Source organism: Hyaena hyaena, unplaced genomic scaffold (assembly GCF_003009895.1).
Source record: "Hyaena hyaena isolate Hyena2069 unplaced genomic scaffold, ASM300989v1 scaffold_805, whole genome shotgun sequence".
Lineage (NCBI taxonomy): Eukaryota > Metazoa > Chordata > Mammalia > Carnivora > Hyaenidae > Hyaena > Hyaena hyaena.
In genome coordinates this window covers 873,429-896,626 of record NW_024081439.1, presented here as the reverse complement: position 1 = coordinate 896,626, position 23,198 = coordinate 873,429, and the positions used below count along the sequence as shown (strand labels likewise).

The window sequence follows — 23,198 nt, the reverse complement described above, 5'->3', positions numbered from 1 at the left end:
GGGATGGGCATGAAGGAGGGCACTTTGGGGATGAGCACTGAGTGTTATGTAGAAACTAATTTGACAATAAACTATTTGTAAAAAAAAAAAGAATAGTTGTGCTATTTTCTGAGCACCCAGAGGTAAGGGTGATGATGCCCAATACCCACCATATCAGACCCCATCAGCAATGGCGTGGAGAAGGTTGCACTGAGGCACCATCACAAGACAGTCTCTGACACCAAAGAGAGTGAATTGTGTTGGATGCAAAAGACCATGCATCCATGTGGGATGCAGATTTGACTCAGCAGGTAGCAGAGTTTAGATTGGGAGCAAGGGTTAGTGACGTCTGCCACATGTGGCTCTTGAAAATAATGGGCTTGGGGCACTTGACAGCAGCCTTTTAGTCTCAAAACAGAGGACAAGGGTGAGCCAACGGAATTTTATTTTGTTGGTAATGGAATTTAATTTTATATATCTCAGAGCCTCCACAGCTCCATCCAAATTAGACTCCTAACATGCCTCTATAAAGCCAAAAGATCAGAGAGAAGAGCAGCATGATTTAAGTGCTCCATTTTCTAAGAAAATACAAGGCTATCTCTCCTTAATGATTTGTAATTAAAATCATTCAGGTAATTATATTTAATGAATAATATCTCCCTTCATCTCCAGGCATCCTGGATGAGTCAGAAGGGAAATATTCTTGTGGAAGAGAAATATACACGTGTCTATGTGTCTGCACACCCTTCTCTACCCACCTTTCCCTTTGTCTCTGGCCCTTCCACCCCTTCACGGAACAAGAGATTCCATTATTGGAAGCAGATGAGTCAAAGCCCCTGGGTGGATAGACAGAGGTGCAGTTAGGGGGCCCCTGTCTGGTAAGTTAGACAGCTGCCAGTTCTGTGTTTATGAGATTGCTTTCCCTAACGTGATTGTTACACAAGCCTATTCACCTGTTAACCCCTATACTCTGTGTCTTGAAAATCACTGTCAAAACTCACCAGGCAGCACTTGATATGTGAAACCAGATTCTCCGGGGCTCCACTGTAAGAGTCCTCAGCCCCTGCCTTTTCCAGATTGGCCCCCCTTTCCTCATCACTGCTTCAGGACATCACTATTCAGCAACCTACCAACTACTCACTGTCCCTAAGAAACCACATAGAAAGAGAAGTGAAAAGAAAGGAAAAGCATATTCTGGCCCCCTGAGTCCCACCAAATGATTTCATGGGGTCTCTTCTAGATTTGTGTAGGCCCATGTTGATCTTTCTGGGATCTGAAGCTCTAACCTAATGCCTCTGGCCAATGGGTACTGCAGAATCCTTTTTAACTATGTGCACACTCCTGTTCCCACTGTAGAAAAAGCCCTTCTAAAGGGACCTGAACTATTACTTTCCAAACCTTTGAGACCCAGATATTTTCATGGGCCAAGAGCTGTTCTCTGAATTCAAAAGAGAGCTGGTGCTTTTACAGAGCTGAGTGGTGGCAGATGTCCAGCACAACTCATGTGGTGAGTTCACTGTATTGTGATTTATAAAATGTCCCCAATAAAACTAAAAAAAAGAAAGAAAAAAAAGAAAAATCTGTTCCTTATTTACCCTACAGTGGAGAAAAAAGCACCATAATGCATTTCTAAGAATGCTTAATTTTATGTGTGCGATCATAATCATTTAAACACTTGCTAGCATTTTTCCAGAAGCCTTTTCTCTCTTAGAAGAGCCAAAACATTTTCCCCACCCTGTTTGTCACAAGCAAAAAGCAATAAATAATTTCTTCTATTAGAAGCCTGAAGGACATTTAACTACGTGGCATATATTTTAAGAGAAATTTGAAAGATGAATTTTTTATTCAGACTTTCCAAGAACAGATGAAAATGGATCACATTTAAATTAATATTGGAAACCAGCAGAGTTGGGGAGGAAGGACAAAAGAAATTCCAATTTGCCTCTCTCCCAATTTTTATATATAAATTACTGTCAATGTTTTTAAAAGAATACACATCCATTTATAAAACACTGCACACATAATTTAATAACTTAACTTTTTTTAATATTAATTTATTTTTGAGAGAGACAGACAGAGTGTGAGCAGGGGAGGGGCAAAGAGAGAGGGAGACACAGAATCCGAAGCAGGCTGCAGGCTCTGAGCTGTCAGTACAGAGCCCCACACAGGGCTCGAACTCCTAAACTGAGAGATCATGACCTGAGCCAAAGTCTGTCACTCAACCAACTGAACCACCCAGGTGCCCCTAATTTTATATCACTAAGAGCTTTCTCTGGGCCATCCAAAAACAATAACATGAACCTCATAGAGACAGGGACTTTGAATCAGGGCAGAGGCAGAACAGGGAAGGACAGGAAGAAAGAACAAATACCCCATCAGCTCTTGTCTGAAAGCAACCCAGAGCCCAGAGAATCTGTAGCTATAAAAGAGAATAACCAACATCTCTTGGTCATTTTCAGAAATGAAAGGTTAACTTACCATGAAGCTGAGGTAAATTGAAGGCTTGGAAATTTTCAGGAAAAAAGATTGTAACAGCAAGGCGCTCTTGTAGACTTTACTTAACCAGTATTAGGTCTTGGTATTTTAATTTCATGTGTGATATCTTTAGTTTTGTTGGATACTTGGAGAGATCGACCCCTTTTTGGGATGGAGAACAAATTGGAAATGAAAGCAGATCTAATTAATGATGATATGTGAGATAGATAAGAGGAGGCTGCTTCTGGTTATTGTGAAAATTCTTGTAAGATCCATCTAGGACAGGGAAACCTGAGAGGTTCAGTCAGTTAAATGTCCGACTCCTGGCTTTGGCTCAGGTCATGATCTCACAGTTCATGAGTTCAAGCCCTGTATTGGGCTCTGTGCTGACAGCATGGAACCTGCTTGGGATTTTCTGTCTCCCTCTCTCTGCCCCTCCCCTACTTATGCTCTCTCTTTCTCTAAAAGCTAAATAAACTTTTAAAAATACTCAAGATACATCAAGGACCATGCTTCTCATCAGGGGAGTTCTTGCCACATGGAGGATATTTGGTCATATCTGGAGATACTTTTGATCATCACAATTTGAGGCTACCACTGCCATCTAGTAGGTAGAGGCTAAGGAATATGCTACATCACTCAATACACAAGACAGCCCCTCTCAACAAAGAACTATCTAGTCAAAAATATCAATAATACTACTGTTGAGAAACCTTGGTGTAGGAGGACAAAAATGTTCATTAGTATGATAGTGTCAAGGTACAAGGTCAAAGTCACATTAAACAATCCTTTTCTTAAATGGGCCAGAGTGCTGACTATCAAGACAAAATTAGTGATCTCACCTTGGCAAATGTTCATGGTACTTCTTAGGTAGAAGACAAGAAATCAGCTATAGTTCTTTAGGATGGAGAGATTAAACTGTGAACAGAGCATTCACTATCATCAGCTGCCCATGGGACAAGAACCCACCCCTTGCCATTAGGAATCAGCAGTGTTCGGGACGAAGAGTATTTTGAGTAGTATTTAGGCAAAGATAGAAGTGCCCAGTTGGCAGAATTCAAAAGAAGAACAAGAGGAGAAAAATCCTTAGGAACCCCCGAAGGATGGGGGGTGATATAAGACTAAAAGCTTTCATAGGTCTTTGGGAAAATGAGGGGAGGATGATATATAGAGAGACATCTGGACATAGTGGCACATCACTTGGGACCTTCCCTTTGGAGTCACCCATTGTAAAGGCCTAGGCTTCTAAGGCTTCCTTCCTTCTAGGGTGGTAAAGAACATTTTATGTGATACAGCAAACTCTGTGCATCCTACTTTGGTCTGGTTTTGAGATATAACTACTTGTTCAGTACAAGTACTTCTTCACATCCAGGACTGGGGAAAATCAACAAGGTAGGGAAGTCCTTGGGGGTGAATTGTGACCATTTGCCTATGTCACTGCAAGGGCCCCCACCCATTAAGCGATGGCTGAAGGTTCTCGGCAGAGATGGTAGGACCCACAGACCAACAACAACAGATAATGGCCCTTCTGGAAAGGTGGTATGAGCCACTTCCCTCAGTGCTGATAGCTCTTCCCCAAAATACTTTAGCAAGAGAAAAACAAGGAGCTGTGCCACCTCACCACCCCTGCCCAAGCAGCAAAGGACTGGTTCATATAATCTAATCATTCAAGGAATTCTGAACATGGTCACAAAAATCACAAACTCTCAACACAGGCTGCAATTGAATTATTATGGCAGCGTAACACTTGGTATTAACATGGTTCTGACCTTTGTATCATTATTGATTGTCTAGTTCTTTTTCATTAAAAAAACTGTTTCAGTCAACTTGGTCTTTTATATAAAAAACCCCAACCCTTAATATAACACAAATTTCTTTCTTTTCCCAGTAGTCCATTGGAATGATAGTATTAAAGCCAGAAGGGGATTTGAAGACTGTATGGTTACAGGAAAATGAGATACTGAAAGACCTGAAAGCCAAGTGTGTTACCCAAAGAACTTCTATGTCCTGTTGCCTTTTTAGGTCCTGACTTTCTCATTGGTGTGTTCATCTTCCCACCTAGAATACATCTCTCATGACAGGAGTGATATCATCAACTTAGGCTTCAATTCAGGGAAACTATTATTGTACTTGTGTATTTTTCCTCATTGTAACATTTAATTATACTTGGTGGAGTAAACACAAACTCTATTTCATCATTTGTGGATCTTTTTTTTTTTTTTTTACATTTATTTATTTATTTTTGCAGAGCCTGATGTGGGGCCTGAACTCAGGAAACCATGAGATCATGACCTGAGCCAAAACCAAAAGTCAGACACTTAACTGACTGAGCCCACCCAGGCACCCCAAGTCATTTGTGGATCTTCAGTTTCTTACACTGATCCATCAAAAATTAATTAACTGACCTCAGCACATTGAGTTTAGCAAGCACATTAGAAAAGCTTCTTACTATTCATTCTCTCAGTGTTCTCACCTAAGATATTTTTCTCTTGAACAGGTTTACACATTTTGAATTCAAACCACATGTAATTACATTTAGTAGAATTCAGAGGTAGTATAAAAACAACTCAAAGTGTTTCAAAGCAGACCTACACTAGCCTACATTAAATATGATCAGCTATCCAACAATCTGGGGGAAAATGCTACTAAGAAATCTGCAAATTGGAAGGAGAAAACTGCCAACAGAGGTCATTGTTTTGGAAACTGATAGAACCAGAAGAAAGTTGGACAATTCATTTAGCCCATCCTCATGACTTTAGGCAAGAGTGCCCTAAATAGTCTGTACAAAATGTTCAACTTTTTCCTAGGCAAACTATTTCAACGAATAGCATTTGGCTTCAGTTCCAGAGAAGTAACCGTTTTTAACACTATGGCTCACATACTTGACCCAGTTAGCATTCTGAACAGTTTTATAAATGATACTTGTAAGCCGTATATAACAAAAACAGCAAGACAAGATTACCAATAAAATATTGGAATGCAGCCATTGGTCAACTTTGAAATCATGTATACCACCCAGTTTATGTCTTGTGCACCCACAGTGTGCACAGAACAATGGCTCATTGGAAATAGCCACAGTTGCAAACAAACTAATGGGTACATAAATTATTTAGGACCATTAAAAACCTGCAGTATATTTAGGTCAAATAATTGCTCAAAAGTCTTCAAAGCAAAGTTTTCAGAAACTAAATATCTCAGTTCCTCATCTATTATAGTTATTATTTAATTTATTGTCCAGATAACTTAATGTCTTTATTTCCAACAGACTGGTTGTCAAATATGTTGATATTTTAGTCAGCGCTGAATGCTTTTAGTAACCTAGATATCTCTTTAAATCATAAGCAATTATATAATTTGCAAATAGATGCACTGTTTTTGAATAAGAATCATTATTCAGATATGTTTTCTGGTCAATAGGGAATTAGGTAGGTTACTTTTTAAAAATTATTTTTATTGATTTAAAGAAAGAAGTGTAAATGTAATTATTGATCCCATCCTATTTCCTTGTATTTTTCATAAATTCATTTGCTTTTATATTCATTTAAAAATGAATTTCATACGTTCTCTAAAATAGCTTCATTGATTTTAAAGTTCTAAAGCAAATCCTTTTTGTATCTGATTTGAGATACTAAAGTACATTTGTAAAGTGTTGATTCTTGCACCTGATCCTTAGTGATAATTATAATCACATAAAAGTCAGAGGAGGAAAATATGAGAATAATACTATAGGCGTTTTGAACTGATTGATGCTAACATCAAATCTACCCTAATGCTCTATAGAGATAATGGGAATACTTATAAGTCTGAATGAAGTTTCAATTCTAAAATTTGAAACCAGAATTTGAATCATACTAACCAAAAGAACTATTTAAGGACCCATCTGACTTTAAGAAAAAGACCACATTTGCTTAGGTTTCTGGCTCAACTTGTTTTTATCTCATGTATATTTGACTATTAATAAGTCCATATTTTGCCTGTCAACTTACTAATCGGATATTGCCACATCAAGCAAGAAAGATAAAATAGTTAGTGCAATAGGGAAGCCTGGGTGGTTCATTCAGTTAAGCATCTCACTTTGGCTCAGGTCATGATCTCACGGTTCATGAATTTGAGCCCTGCATCAGGCTCTCTGCTATCCGTGCAGTCTTCTTCATATCCTCTGTCCTCTCTCTCTGCTTCTCCCCCACTCATGCACTCTCACTCTCTTTCCCAAAAATAAATATTGTAAAAAATAGTTAATGCAGTAAAAATATTTGTTACATTGAAGATGTATCATAAATACAATTACTGCTTTAACATGCACTTCCCTCAATTCCATGTTGATGTATCTTAATGGCAAGGACAGATGAAAAAATTGTGTCTGTCTACCAGTTAAGACTAAGTTTTTATTGCTCCTTTCCAAAGCCTTTAATAGAGCCAAACATACTAATACATGGTGCTTGGCTCAACTATTACATGTGATCTCATAGTATATTGATACTAAGCCCAAAGATAGATTTCAGTATCAAACAACAACTAATAAAGATAATTATTTTACCTTGTAGTAATCTTAGGTATAATCCCAATTATTTTTCGTTTTCCTGTTTTTTGAGAAGCTGACACTATCAGGCAGAGTATAAATCTGTCTTCTAGATTCCTAAGCTAAGCTTTCCAGGGAACTTTCTCAGTGTCTCCCTCCAAACCCTCACTGTTTATCTTTCATTATCCTCTCATGAACCCCTAGTCGGCTTAGACGCAGGACAGCTAAGGAGAGAAAACTAAAAACATCACGCCCAATATAAATTAAAGGATAAAACTATTATCTCAAGTGGAATTTTCCAGGAGCTGCAAGAAAGATCCACTGTCTTTTCAATTTTGAATAGGTATATCTTCAAGACTGTTAGAAATAGCAAAATAAATTATATTTTATTAAATTATTCATATGGAGCAAATCAAAGTAAGATGTGGTTAAAACCTAATTTTCATCTTTTATAAGTTTAATTAAAAATATTATGAAGGGGTAGAATGTGTGTGTGTGTGTGTGTGTGTGTGCGTGTATGTGTGTGCATTCGTGCACACGCATACATGATTTGTATAACCTCTTATCTTCATTTCCATGGCGCCTCCCCACCCTGAGCACCTGTTCCTATACTTGCCACTGGACTTGACCTTGTTCTTCCCTTTTCTCCTCCTCCTTCCTGCCCCTCCCCTTTCCTCCCACTAAGTTCTTTCCATCTTATTTTCAAGTCCTAAAACATTGGCTTTGTAGGACTGGCTGAAATTGATTTTGTTAATGATGCATTCATTCATTTGAGTTAATATAGATAGTTACTACCTATATGAGACATGCAAGTTCCTTAAATTAATTTGGGACTGTTCATATCAGGTAAATGAGCTAATCTTCAGCATTTTCATTGATCTAAATTTTCCTACAGCAGTTCTGCTCAAATGGGATTTCAGTCGTGCTATAGTCTCTACTTTCTCATATTTTCTCATATTTCCCTTCCTTTTACCTTGCTGATAAAGGGTTTTCCATGTGAAAACAACTCTTTCTACCTAAAGGCAAGAAGATTACTTCTTAACATTTACAACTATGAAGGTTTAGTGATACTTTGGCTTTTAAAAGGAGGAAAGAACATGAATATTTATTATGGGCTTAGGGTTGTCTAGACATAGGTGGTCTGCACATACTATGTCATTTCACCTTGTAACAACTCTTTGAGGCTGGTAGTATTATTACTTGTTGCAGCTAAGTAAACTGAAGATGAGGGAGAGGACCAACTGGCAGAGCAAATTTACGCATGTCTTTCAAGCCCAGTGTTCACTGTCAATATTCAGGCCTCTAGATTCTATATTGGGGCTCCTTTCCTTTCAATTCAGTCAGTAATTCCACTGCTTTTTGGAATGATTTCACTTTACAGTGATTTTTTGTATTTTGGGCTAAATTGACAAAAACAAATTTTTACCTATGCAGTATTTATTCAAAACGTGTTTACCGTATCACTGTATCCATGCCCAGCACTGTATTTGACGTTGAGGAACCAAAGTAAATAACCTCATTTCCACCTGCAATTCGCCTGGATTCCGTTAAAAGAAGTAGGGTGTGTACCACACACTTCAGTGAGGCACCTGCGCAGAAACTCGCAGGGGCGGAAAGGGCAATCTTGGCCAGGTTTAGGTGCATCAGAGTTTCAAATACACATCCGTATTAGATTACTGACTTCCTGAGAAATTCTGAGTGAGCCTGGAAAACCCTGGACCTCAGATTTCTACTCTTTCACTCATAGTTCATTATGTGCTCTACAAACTTACCTTCCTTTCCCAAGGAATGACGTTAAAAGCCAACTTTGTGGCTAGAAATCAGTCTTTCTTCTCCTAGCTTTTATTTCCCATGCAAACTTCAGGCTGCCCACTTAACCTTTCTTTGCTTTGGTTAATTATTTGCACAATACAGGTAATAGCTACTTTAGGAACTGCTGTAGGGCTTAATTAATTAATGTTTATAGCATCTTTGAAAATGTAGCCTTAAAACTCCCAAGTTAAGTGCAAATTATTACCATTATTTGACACCACCACCACCACCACCATCATCATCATCATCAATTCAATCTGTTTCACATATAGCCAAAGGCAGACTCTGAGGGGTGAATCATGAGAGTTTTCTTCAGACCTGGCTCCATCTTCTGAGCTTGATTGCTTGATCTGAGAGTCTGAGCCTAATTACAGACAAAGCAATTGAAGGAAGTTCTTTCTGTCTAAGAAAAGGCTAATCATCCACTACTCCCACTTCCTTGACTCTGTTTCTGCTGCTAGTTGCCAGCCTTTCTGCTGATTCTCACAAGATCCTATCTGTGTATATATGAAATATGTAGAAATTCTCCTTAGCCAACTGACCATTGACTGGACCCCTTGGGGAACCATGACATCTCATCTTTATAATCGTGTAAAACGGGAACAGTGGATTATAGATTTGAACTCCAAGTGTGAATGAGCCCATTTGGTTTAGTAGGTAAGGCTGTACCTGTAAAAATAAGCCTGTCTGGAAAGAGAAAAATTACATTAAGTCACATAAACATCACTTTGAATATAAGTATTAAGTAGCTGGGGTTACTACATAGTTAACAGACTTTGAAAACTGTGTTTTCAAAGCTAATTATAACCAAAAAATGCAGTTATTTTAAATAGTGGAAAAAATTCATTTTTACTAATGCATTTCCCTGTGCAAAAAAAAATTGTTTTTTTAATCTTATTTTTCCCTGGATAACTCGTATATTTTTCTATTTTTTTTATTTTTAAAATTTTTTTAAAAATTTTTTTAAATTTTTATTTCTGAGAGAGAGAGAGAGACAGCGTGAGCAGGGGAGGGTCAGGGAGAGAGGGAGACACATAATCTGAAACAAGCTCCAGGCTCTGAGCTAGCTGTCAGCACAGAGCCCAATGCGGGGCTCAAACCCACGAACCATGAGATCATGACCTGAGCCGAAGTCGGACGCTTAACCGACTGAGCCACCCAGGCACCCCACTTGTATATTTTTCATAATCACTTAAAGTTCTTCCTATTTTAAGAAACTTCAAGCCTCGTTCAAGCCTGTGAATTTGCTCTCCTCACCCCAATATATGATACTTTGTGTACATCACTTATTTGGTGAATATTTGCTGCTCTGTGACATCTTCCATTATTTTCTTTTACAATATTTTCAACTGTTTGTATCTTCTTTTTTCAGTTACATCACACAGTCCTTATGGGTAGTGTTCATCATTGTATCCTCTGAAATGCCTACGTTAGATAATTGGAAATGGGACTCTATGGGCATTTGTTTTGTTGTTGTTATTGTTGTTTAAATTTATTTGAGAGAACAACTTCAGATTTTAGATACCAAAGACTATCGACACTCCTACTGAATTTTATAGCAAGATTGCTATACCCTTTCCTTTTCCTCCCAAGCACATAACTAGACTACACAGTCTCTCTTGCAATTAATCTAGACCATGTGATTGAGGATGGCCAATGTGATATGGTAGACATGATATCATTGCCTGAACAGGCCTATATGTATGTTTTTCTCGCCCAAATCTTCTTGCTTGCTCCTGTTCTGTTTATTCATTAGCATACTGAATGGAGAACACCCTAAGTAGTCAGAGAAAGATAGAGCCAGAAGATAGAAAGCTGGGTCCCCAAGCTACCAGGTAGAAAAGAGCTTCTTAAGAAAGTTACGTGGCAAGATGACACATGGTAGTCCGTTGCATGAATGAGAAATAAACTTTTGATAAATCAGGAAATTTAAGGATTGTTTTCTATAGAAGCCTAAATTTACTGATATACATATGTCTTAATCATCTCAATCTTAATCTATTACAAATGGAACACTTATTTCCTTTATTCTCCAAATCCAGTGCTTCAGCAAGTCTTATCCAAATATATACTATATATAATATTCTATATTTTTGTTTCTAAATATATCTTTTAAAATATATCTCAAGGCACATCAGATGTGTCCATTTCTTTCCATTTTTCTGCAGCACCTCCATGGTCTTACATAAAGCTCTCATTATTTCCTGGATTCCATAACAGTCTCTAAAGAGCTATTGTTGCTTCTATTCTTGCCTTTCTCTTTGCTTCAATCCACAACAACCAAATTCATATGTTTAAAACACAGCTGAAACTACACCACTCCCTTATTTTAAATCTTTCAACAGCTTACCATTGCACCAAGGGTAAAATCCAACTCCTAACCTTGACCTACAAGACCCTGCATGTTCTGGCCCTTGCTAGCTCACGAAGTTCTTTAGGACACTTTCCAATTACCTACAAAGTCTAGTCACCTGGAATTCTTTCAGTTTCTCTAACAGCCCAAACTTTTATCTCCTCTACCATCTTCACCCCTGAAGTTTGCCTTGCTTTGAAAGTTTTTCTCCTTGCTCTTCACTGTTCATATCACTGTTGAAATATCCTTTCCTCAGAGAGATTTTCTCTAATCACTATATCTGAAAAAATTATTGATGCTCGGTTATCCTTATTGCACTACCTTGCTCTTTCCATTCCAGTAATTACCTGAATTTTTAATTATATCTTCATATAAAAAGTAAACACCTCAGGTCACAAGTTATGAAGTATAAGAATTATAGCTCTATTTTACATAAGTGTATGTAATTTCTTTTTCTATTATATTTCCAGATCCATTCCATTTGTATACCAATAGGGTAAAGATACCCTACAAAGAGCCAAGTAGAACAATCGTTAAAATACCTTTGAATGTAGTTAATACTGAATATTAGAATTTATTTCTCTCTCTTTTAACTGTCTGAGGGCAAGCAGTCAAGGTTGATAAGGCAGTTTTGACATTTCAGTTGTATTGTCACTGTGTGTTCTTCAACATGAGGCTTCCACACCTGGGTACAAAATGCAGGATTAATTGTAATTTGGTGTGGTAAGTAAGAGTAGTTCATGGCTGAGACAAGAGTTAGGTGGAAAACAGCTCTGGGATCCCAATTCCTCTGGCCTGTGAATGCTCTTATATGAACAAGGCCTTCAAAGGTTTGTAAAGGAAGTGAGATTTTAAGAAGAGATAGACAGAATTGATAAAAGGCATGGACAAGGAATAATTAAAGGAAAGGTTGACTAAGTGTATGGTAGTGTTTGAAAATCTATGCTCTGGTTTTTTCCCTCTTATTTTGGATGTCTAGTAAAAATACTAAAAATGCTAGGGAAAACTACATGATTACAACAGAAATGAAATTAGATGTGATTAAAAACACAGAAAGCAATGAGAAAATTCAGAATATATGTGGAATATGGAAAGAATCATTTGGCAAGAAGAGGGGTGCCTGGGTGGCTGAGTCAGTTAAGCATTTGACTTCAGCTCAGGTCATGATCTCATGCGTGGTGGATTTGAGCCCCGCATCAGGCTCTGCTGACCGCTCAGATCCTAGAGCCTGCTTAGGACTCTGTGTCTTCCTTCTATCTGTTTCTCTCCTGCTCATGCTCTCTCTCTGTCTCTCAAAAATAAATAAACATTAAAAAAATTAAAATAGAAAGAATCATTTGACAAGAAGAATGATGCTGAGCAACAAAGAGTAACTTATACAACCTGGAAAAAGAGTAGCGCCTTTAAAATCAGCACTTTTGCAGAATGCAAGACAGAGCTTGTGGCTGAAAGTCAAGTTTTATGTGTCTGGCTAGAAGACTAGTGCCGAAGTCAGAGATTTAATATTAACTGAAGAAAAGGCTTGGAGTGTGTTTGAGAATTTTGGATCCTTGGTGAAAGTGCTTTGGTGGAAACTTGCCTCACAAAAGGTAACAAATTTAAGAAAGGTCACTTTGAATCTGCACAACTGGCAAGACACTTCATCTCTTGAGTTTTTGTTTTTGTTTTCTGTGCTGTGTTATCTTTAGTTAACCCCCCAAGGGCTCTCCAATCATCACCAAAAGATCATTTTACCCATCGCTTGGGCCACCAGTCTCTTTCTTTCTTCAATAATGGTGAAGTGGACACCTTTCCCTTAGTTAAGAAAAATCAATGGTTTATTGTGTTTTCCACTAACAAAACTTTTGGAAAGCCAGGTAAGCAAAGCTGTTATCATTGGCATCTTTTACACCAACCACATCCAAAGAGCCATGATGTCTATGCTGATGATTATATCAATTCGTCCCAGGTTAGCACCTTCAATCACTATATTCAGGTTACCAGTGTCAAGTTTGATGAAATTGGTCATCTTGCCAGTCTCTAAATTAATCTGAACGTTTTAATTCATCTAGATGAGGGGATAAGGGTAGAAGATAATGGGAGCATCATGGGTCATCAGATAAGGGATTTTTTTGTGCTCAAAAAGACCTTTCTTATTCTGCACAACTGTTCTTTGTTCCTCAGACATACTACAATAAACAGCAGAGTCTGTTGGTGTCATAGGTCAGATGGTTATTCTCTCTGGTATTGTCAATGCTGATGATACCCATATTACCAGAGGACTTGGTTATATTAGTTTAGACCTTGCCATCAAATTTTTTTCTAGCAGAGGATTATATTTAGATAGGTAGATGTATATTTATACCTATTTATATATATGCACCAATGGAGATACATAGATATAGGTATATCACAAACTCAAAGCTCTCATAGACTAAGATAGTAGGTGTGATGTGGCAACTTAGATCCAGCAATATAATTTTAATTTTCACATTCAGTTAATGTGGTAAATTTGAATTTTATTGCTGTTTAGTGTTTAAGATAGAGTTTGTAAGTTTGATTTGACTTTATTAGTATAAAATGTATAAGCTGGAGAAGTCTATACTTAGGTTTATGTACAGTATGATTCACATGTGAGTATTCCTTTCTTCTGACCTCACTCCCCAAAGGAAAAACTATTTGCTCACTTAGCTCACTTCTGTTTCCTATTCTCCCTGGCACTCCAGACAACTGGAAAAAACAACACCATTGTGGTATAGCCCTGCTGACTTGGCCCATCAATCTTAATGAACTACTACATGCAAATCTTTACGTTATCTCCTATCAGGATATACTTAAGTCTGTTCTTTAAAAAAATTTTGATAGAGAGACATTCTCTCAGCTGTGGAGACTGGTGGATAGACAAGAGGCAAGCATACTGGTGAGTTTGTCTAGCATCCAAGGCCATGGGACGACTACATGCCTCAGACATTCTTTGGGACCACAAGCCATAGCTCCACTGGGCACAGAATGTACTTAAGGAGTGTTATACAACCTTTGGAGAAATCATTAAAGAAGAAATAATCTATCTCAGTGATTTCCAAAGTAGATAAAAGGTCTATTTTAGAAAAAGTTACAGAGTGAGGTGCCTGGGTGGCTTAGTCGGTTAAGCGTCCGAATTTTGCTTAGGTCATGATCTCGCGGTTCTTGGGTTCGGGCCCCGCGTCGGGCTCTGTGCTGACTGCCAGCTCAGAGCCTGGAGCCTGTTTCAGTCTGTGACTCCCTTTCTCTCTGACCCTCCCCTGCTCATGCTGTCTCTCTCTCTCTCTCTCCTAGAAATAAATAAAACATTAAAAAAAAAAAAGAAAAAAAAGAAAGAGTTACAGAGCAGACAATATGTTAGCAAGGGGGAAAGAAGTATAGTGGGTTTAAAAAGCTTTAAAGTGCTTGTGTCCCAAATGGAAGAGTTTAAAGTAATCTTAGTGTCTTTGGACTTGAGGGCAAGAGGGGCCTCTCTTATTGGATGGAAGGGCATATTTAGTTTGGTCTGAGTGGAGCATCAGGCATTTGTTGGGAGAGAAGAGGAAGAGGCTAAGAGTTAGTGAGGAAGCCAGGTCAGGAGGGACCAATATTCAAGTCTGGGCAGCCATAAAACGTTTGCTAAATCTCAGTGTGACAGTTTGTGTAAATGGAATATCCACCAAGTATCTATCACTAAATATTTATTTACAGTCTCTTGAGTTTCTTTTTTAAGTTTCTTCCATTATTCCCAAGTGTCATGTTTTTTTTTTTTAAAGAAACGAATTCTTCTCAGAGGAAATACTCCATTTTCTTGCAATAAAAAGAAAATTTCTTTTTAAACCTTCTCAGTACAATTTCATTAAAGGTGAAATATAGAATAAACAGTATGCTAACTGGCCATTTACTTTTTTTATGTTCAGATAAAAAATGCTAATCAATCATGCCTATGCATGGCAAAAGTTAAATACCAGGGTTATTGGTTTGTTAATGGAATAAATCTTCTAGTAATTATCAGATCTCAGAATCGCTTATTACTGTCTACTACAAAATACTAAATTTAGCATTTCCTTCCTTCTATAGGAAAAAGTGATAAATGTTTTAGACCACACAGAAAGAAGAGTTTGCTGTGGTTTTTAGGTATATTCCCACATTTAATGATGAAAACAGAAAGCAATTTAAGAACATTTTCCATGTGTGTCCAAAATGCAAGGCACAACATCCTCTTTATAAAAGAGCCAGCAGTTACTGATGTCTGAAGTGGGCAGTTCATTCGTAACTGTGTATAGAGGAGTTTGCGTGGGTCCATGCACATACACTCGATGAGCATACCAGAAATTCAACATTGTTTTTATTTGTGCATTTTTGGAAATGCAATGTAGTCCCATAGGTAGAAGCACTTTCCCCATGGCTTCTGCATACACAAGGCATCCATTGCATCAAGGCAGCCATTTGATTCCTCCCAAAGGATGCGAAGAAAATGACCAAACAACACAGGTGCATAAAATCATGTGAATTCCCCAGCAGTGTGTGGAACATAGGGAAAAACTCAGAAGTTATTATAACAGCATTTTCCTAATACTGCAAATGGAATTTGCAAAGCAGGAAATATCTGGGCAGGATTATCTATGTCTTGGGAGAGTCAGAGGCAGCTATTTCTTATGGGTGGTTATCAGTTATCTCTTTCTTTTCTATGAAAAACACATATTATTTTTAAGACTTACTAGATTTACAGATTTTGGCTATCACTTTAGTTGCTATTTTCAAAACAATCATTCTTTTTTTGGTGGGAGGTGGTGACAAGAATTTCAATTTCTTCAGCCCCTCTTTGACTCTACTTTTGCTCTATATCATCACCACTAGGGAATGAAGCTAGACAGTAAGAGATGTTTTGAGAGTGTTCCATCTTTTGACAAGGTAAAATGAAATATTAAAGGATTCTGTATCACTAGTGGGATTTTGATTGTGGTTACACAACTTAAAGATGAAATGTCTTGTTTTGTTTTTATTCTAAGTTTTCTTATTTCTTATTTATATTGACTTTCAAGACACAAATAAGAGAGTGAAAAGAATAAACACATTCCCTGGAGGGTTTTTCTGAGCATTTCAACCAAAGACCCAAAAGGTAATAGCAGAAACCAGGTTGAAAAGAAACAAATAAGGGAGAAATGGTAAAATGCTCTGCAAAAACAATTAAGGACTGTGATCATCTAAAGGCTACACCAAAGAGTGGGTATAAAACTGAGAAGTAGCCTGCATTGTGCAAGGGAATAAATAAATGTTTTGCAAACAGGTGTCATTCATTGGCAGTTTCAGGAAGCTCCAGGGCTGACGGGAGATGGTTTAGGCATTAGGCCACTTTTCCATGAAATGATTCTAGCAGCTTTCAAGATGGAGAGATGATCTATTATTTTTGTATAGAAGAAAACTCTGATTTATTAGGGAGAGTATAGGTTGGGAAAGTGACCACCCATGTTTTCTTTTTTATCTCTTTTTCCAGATGTATTTTGTGTTTGTATTCTGTTGCTCTAGTGAATTGGACTATAATTTTGCAAATATTTTCACCCATAATAACATACAATGTTTATACAAGACTTTTTCTCTATAAACCCTAAAGCACCTTTCAGACCTTAAATGACAAATTCGCATCAAAATCTAGTTAGGAAGGAAGAGTCATTGTCAGTAGATAATAGCTCATAGAATTCTTTGTTGCAGAGTGTTTTATTTTTGCTGTGACTTCTCTGCTTATTTGTGTAGAAAATTTTAATTCTCTTTTCTAAATGCAGAAATTTAAACAGTCACAGACACGTCAGATCAGTTCAAGTAAGGCCAATGTGGATCTGAAGTTTCGTCAGTTTAATTTCTGGCTATTCTTCAATTTAGTTTAAACCACAGTTATCACTGATCCGTTCAGTTGCATAACTCATTCAACTGAAGAATGTTCATTTCTCCATGCCACACAAGAAGAACTGGCTGAACTTTCTCAGAAATGGAGGTGCCGTGGACAGTAACATGGGCAGGGGCAAAGGGTAGGATAACATGTTTCTACCAAGAAATGTGCCACAAGAGCAAAAAATAGAAACCTTCTGAACTGTTTCTCAGAATTGTTCTTAAGATGTAATTACTATACTAGTATATCAACCATGTATATGAGATAAATACTGCAGATACATATTATTCTATATAGAAAAAAAGAATTGATTTTTTTTATTTTGGTAAAAATTGACAATGTTCCTAATATTCTAGAAAGAGCTTTTTGGAATTCTGGAATTCCATTTTAGGAATGAAGGAAACTATCTAAACTCTAAATTTCACATGTACTTAGAACAATTAAGGTAGAAGAAAAGGGGTCAGTCTCATTTTAAACTGTTCTTCAACTATGTTGCCATTAGAGTATCATTGGATTTGCCTATTCTCAGCATATATTGGGAAGTTACTGGACTAAATGAGGTGGGAAAGAGTTCAGGATAAAATATCCCTCACTTTGAACAAAATACAAATGTGTATATTCTTAGAAGCTTTGTTAACACAGAATAATGCTCTGGTACATTTGTAACTCACTTAAAGATTCTGGTGAATAAGATGTCACAAAGATAAATACTATTATCATGGCACAAAAATGTAGATATTAATGATGTGTTGTTTTATGTTTTCAATGTTATTTTCCATAATAATTGCAGTGTGTGCATAACTCTGGTTTTTTTTTTTTTAAAAAAAAAAAGGTAAATTAGCATGGAACAGAGGAGAAGTCTTTTTCCTATCCCTGTTGTCCCAATAAGCTAACCACACCTTGCGACACAGGCTGGTCTGCAGGTTTCATTCTCTCCGAGACTCTACCCTTGACTTCGTTGCACTTACCGTATTAGATTTTAAGCCCCCAAAGGCACCTGAAACATGTTGGGTTTCACTGCTGTATCCCTAGTGCCTGCCCAAGTGCTTATCACCAAGTCAATTCCCAGTATAGTTATGGATAGGAGGGAAGAAAGGAGGAAATGAGGAAACGAAGAGGCGGAAGAGGGAGAGTTCTTGCACACTGAGAGTACCTGCATTCTGTGACCAAAACTGGACACAGTAGCTCCAATAGTCACAGATCTCTTCCTGTGTTGCATGTTGTTTGACTGATCCTATTCTTAAAGTGACCATAACTAGGAAGCCAGCCATCATTTTAAACATTGGATCCCAGCAAATATCTACCTGTCTGATTGAGTAGTGATGTTTTATAAAATTCAATGTTCAGAGGCTTTGATTCTTCTGCCCCAGGCCATTTTTAATTTTTTAATAAATTTCCTTAAAAAGGAGTACACCATTTCACTACAAACACTAAGTAACACGGCATACTTTCTGTGTTCAGAGTGGTTTCATGCCGAAATCCTGGATTCAGTGAGAACAATGCTTATGTCCTGTTGCTGACACATATGCACATAAAGGCAGTCCCACTGGCTGAAAGGAAATAGAAAAATAATCTAGTTGTGGAAGAATTGAGGACTGGGGAGGAGAAGAACTCTCAGGCGTGATACCCTTGCTCTCTACTCTCTTGGTGCACCTGCTGCAGAACAGTCTTCTTATACGGGTTCTTCTATATTTCTGGCAGCACTCAAGGTTAGGTAAGAACTCCTGGTTTCCTGAGTTATCATGTATTACTTGAGCATGCGCAGTAAGTGCCGCTGGGCTCTCTGCTCACTGTGAAAGTTTGAATTGGCTCAGACTGCAGTCATAATGTTGCCAGGGAAGATCAGCTGGCTCACTGCTGCGAATTCTCTAGGGTGCATTTCTAGTAGTGAATTCTCTTTTGTCAAGCAACTGGCCCTTGAACTATCAATTTCAAAAAAAGTCATCTTGCTGGTGTTCCACAATTTATTAGACTTAAGGGATATAATACATGCTAACAAAACTTACACAAGGACATTAAATATTACCAATTTTTAAAGCTTATTTATTTTGAGAGAGAGAGAGAGAGAGAGAGCATGTGTGTGTGTGTTTGTGTGAGTTGGGGAGGGGCAGAGAGAGCGGGAGAGGAAGAGAATCCCAAGCAGGCTCTGCACCACCAGGGCAGAGCCTGACGTGGAGCTGGAACTCACAAACTGTGAGATCACGACTTTAGCTGAAACTAAGAGTCGGATGCTCAAGTGACAGCCACTGTCTTACACCACACACAAAATATCAACTAAAAATGGATTAAAGACGTGAATAGAAGACATGAAGCTACAAACTCCTAGAAGAAAACATAGGTGGTAAGCTCCTTAACATCTGTCTTGATGATGATGATTTTAAAGCAAAGGCAATAAAACCAAAAACAAGTGGGACAACACCAAACAAACAAACGAAAAAACACTTCTGCACAACAATGGCACCCATCAACAAAATGAAAAGGAAACCTATTAAATGGAAAAAATATTTACAGATCCTACATCTGGTAAGGGGTTAATATCCAAAATATAGAAGGAGTGCATACAAGTCAGTAACAAAAGAACAAACAATCCAAGCAGATGGGAGGAGGAACGAAACAGCCATTTTTCTGAAGTTGATATGCTGCAAAGGTGTTCCACATCACAAACAGGGAAATGCAAGTCAAAACCACAATGAGATATTACACCTGTTAGAATGGCTATTAGCAAAAAGACAAGACATAACAACTATTGGTGAATATGTGTAGAAAAGGAAGCTGTTGTGCACTTTTGCTGGGAATACAAATTGATGAAGCCACTATGGAAAGAAGTAAAGAGGTTCCTCAAAAAATTAACAATAGAACTATTATATGTTCCAGCAATTTCACTTTGGGGTATTTATCTGAAGGAAATGAAAAGACTAACTCAAAAATATCCATACTCCCATGTTCACCACAACATTATTTACAACAGCCAAGATATGGAAACCACCTGCATTTGCACTGATGGATGAGTGGACAAACAATACGTGATATATATCACATGTCTGTTGAAATACTTTTCAGCCATTAAAACGAAGGAAATCCTGCCATTTGCAACAACATGGATGAACCTAGAGGGTATTATACTAAGTGAAAAAAGTCAGACAGAGAAAGACAAATACCGTATGATTTCACTTATATGTGACATCTTAAAAACAGAAACAAAACTCATGAATACAGGGAGCAGATTAGTCATTAACAGAGGTAGGGGGTGGGCAAAGCAGGTGTTGCAGATAAAAGGTCTAAATTTCCAATTATAAAAATGTCATGGGGAAGTAATGTATAGCATGATGACTATAGTTAGTAATATATAGTTAATATGGTGACCATGTAGTTACTACATAATATAACATAATTATATATTATATGATTATATATTGTATATACATATAATAATACAAAACAATATAATAATAAAACTGTATATTTGAAAGTAGCCAAGAGAGTAGATCTTAAAAGTTCTGGTCACAAGAAAAAACAATTGGAACTATGTGCGGTGGTGTATGTTAACTACACTCATCATTTGGTGGTGAACATTTCACAATATATATAAATATTGAATCATTCTGTTGTACACCTGGAAATAATATGTTGTATGTCAATCATACAATAAGAATTTTTTTAATGTTTACTTATTTTTGAGGGAGAGAGAGAGAGAGACAGAGTGCTAGCAAGAGATGGGCAGAGAGAGAGAGAGACACAGAATCTGAAGCAGGCTCTAGGCTCTGAGCTGTCAGCACAGAGCCTGATGTGGGGCTCAAACTCATGATCTGTGAGATCATGACCTGAGCTGAAGTAGGGTGCTTAACTGACTGAGCCACCCAGGTTCCCCCCACAAGAAATTTTTTAAAAATAAATCAAAATGACAGATAGCCCTCAAGAACAATAACAACTGCAGAAAAATGGAGGGTGAGTTCACATTTTGAACATTCATCAAGCTGTACATTTATGATTTGTGAAAATTTCTGTATGTGTGTTTTCCCTCAGTAAAAACTTATTTTAAAATATTTCTATTAAATATGCTGCTTTGCAGTGAGAGGGAAGTTACCTTCATTAGAGATATTTTAAGCATAGGATGGACAAGCAGTCGGTAGAAAATTTAAACATTTTATAGTAGATTGAACTCTTGGGCTTCCTTTTACTTTAGATTTTACAGTTTTCTGATGCTAGGCTAAAATTTTTCACTGTCTTTAGTCATTCTTCACATGACTTGGTTTCCTATCCATCTACCACCATCACCAGTTTCTTCTGAAGACAGATGGTTCTCTAGGAACAGTACATTCCACTTTTTTGTTGTTGTTGTTCTAACTACCATGCTGTGTCCTCAGATTCTATGAAATTCTACTGAAGTGCTTTGGTACATCTGCCGTGGGTCTCTGGTGAGACAGTTCTCATTAGCAGAAAAGTACAAACCCATTCACCCTTCGTGCACATGTTTCTTTGCCTCACTTTCCAAGCTGGGCCAACTGTTCAGGGTGTCAGGGCTGCTGCTCATGTGTTAGTTGCTGTCTCAGTCCCTTTGCTTTTGTGCATGTGAAGGAAATACTAACAGAAGTGGAAAACAAATGAAGAGTTAAAAGGAAAGAAGATGAAGTACAAATGCAAGTAGAAAAAAATCCTCTTCTTATAAAGTGAAGCTAGAAGTGAACTTGATGGAGTCAGCCACTGCACAGAATCCAAAGTGCTGTGAAGTTGAGTGAATCTAAAGTGAGAACAAACTAGGACAGAAGAGAGTTCGCAAGAGGCCATGGTAAACTACAAGGTAGAAGTATCACTAAACTCTAAAATTTTGCTTGGAAGCTGCTAAGAAAACCAAAAATATAAACAGCATGTATCAAAAACAAAACGGAGTTCAGAAATCATCCTGAAGATTTGCCCACTGGTGAAAAGCAGTTTACACCTTTAGGTACAAGTTGGCATTTTGAAGGAAAAATAAGATACACACAGAGATGGAGACAAACCATAGAGACTCTTAAATACAGAGAACAAACGGTGCGTTGCTGGAGGGGTGTTGGGGTGGGGGGACGGGTTAAATGGCTAATGGGCATTAAGGAGGACACTTGTTGGGATGAGCATGGGGTGTCATATGTCAGGGATGAATCACTGGGTCCTGAAACCAAGACTACACTTTATATTAACTACTTGAATTTAAGTTAAAAAAATTAAAAGTAAATGATAAATAAATAAATAGGTGTTAGCATGTCAAAAAAAATAAGATGCCTTGTAACAGCTGTTAATGAGTATCTGGCGCATAGCTCTTGTTTATAAATACTGTGGATCACTTTTGTCTTCTATGAGGTCTTCCTATATCTGCACAGTAGAAACCCCTCAGCCCCTTATTGTTTTGGCTTTAATGGATTTCTGTCATTTGCAACCAAAGGAGCACTACTAGTCAAATTGGCAAGGGTGTGACACACATACTTGGAGAAAATATGGAACTGACTCATGAGGGCTGGAAAAGCAGAGCACTCTCCTGTTCCAGAATGAAAAGCTCTAAATCTTTAGAAACAATAACCTGATCTTTCTCTCGGGATCAGAATATTGTGCTCTTTGGGGCTGAAAGTGTAAGAATTTTGTGGCAAATTGTTAGTTTAGCATAGATTACTGAATATTTCTGATGGCCTCCATTGACATATTTCAAAGAGACAAGAGGTTCCTGTCCATAGTTACTTTGCTGAAAAACAGAATCAGAAACAATAGGGTAAGTATATAACTTTGTTATGAGGAAGATCTGAAACTACTTAAGATCAGACCATCATTCATCTTTCTGAGCTGCATTGTTAATCTAGTGTTTTCTAATAGACCCTGTTTCTGATGCTAAGGATAACAGGATTGTGGTTTGAAAAATGAATATACAGAAAAAGAGGAGATGAATCAGAGAACTGCAATTTCACATTTTCTTGCTCCTCCTACCCCACAAAACACATCTTGCTAATTGCTATAGTATATAGTTCCTTCTAGAGCTATGCTAATATAGTAGCCATTAGCCACATGAGGCTACGTAAATATAAAGTAGTTAAGATTAAATGAAATTAAAAATTTAGTTCCTCAAAGGTACTAATCACTTTTCAAGTGCTCAGTAGCCACATGTCCAGTGCCTGCCATATTGGACAGCCCAAATAAGAACATTTCTAAGGGAAGTTGTATTAGACATCTCT

General features: G+C 37.5%; 1 pseudogene; it reads right to left on the bottom strand.

Moving 5' to 3' along the window:
- Positions 1–8,990: 8,990 nt before the first annotated feature.
- Positions 8,991–23,198, bottom strand: part of LOC120221739 — a 31,488-nt pseudogene continuing 17,280 nt past the window's right edge.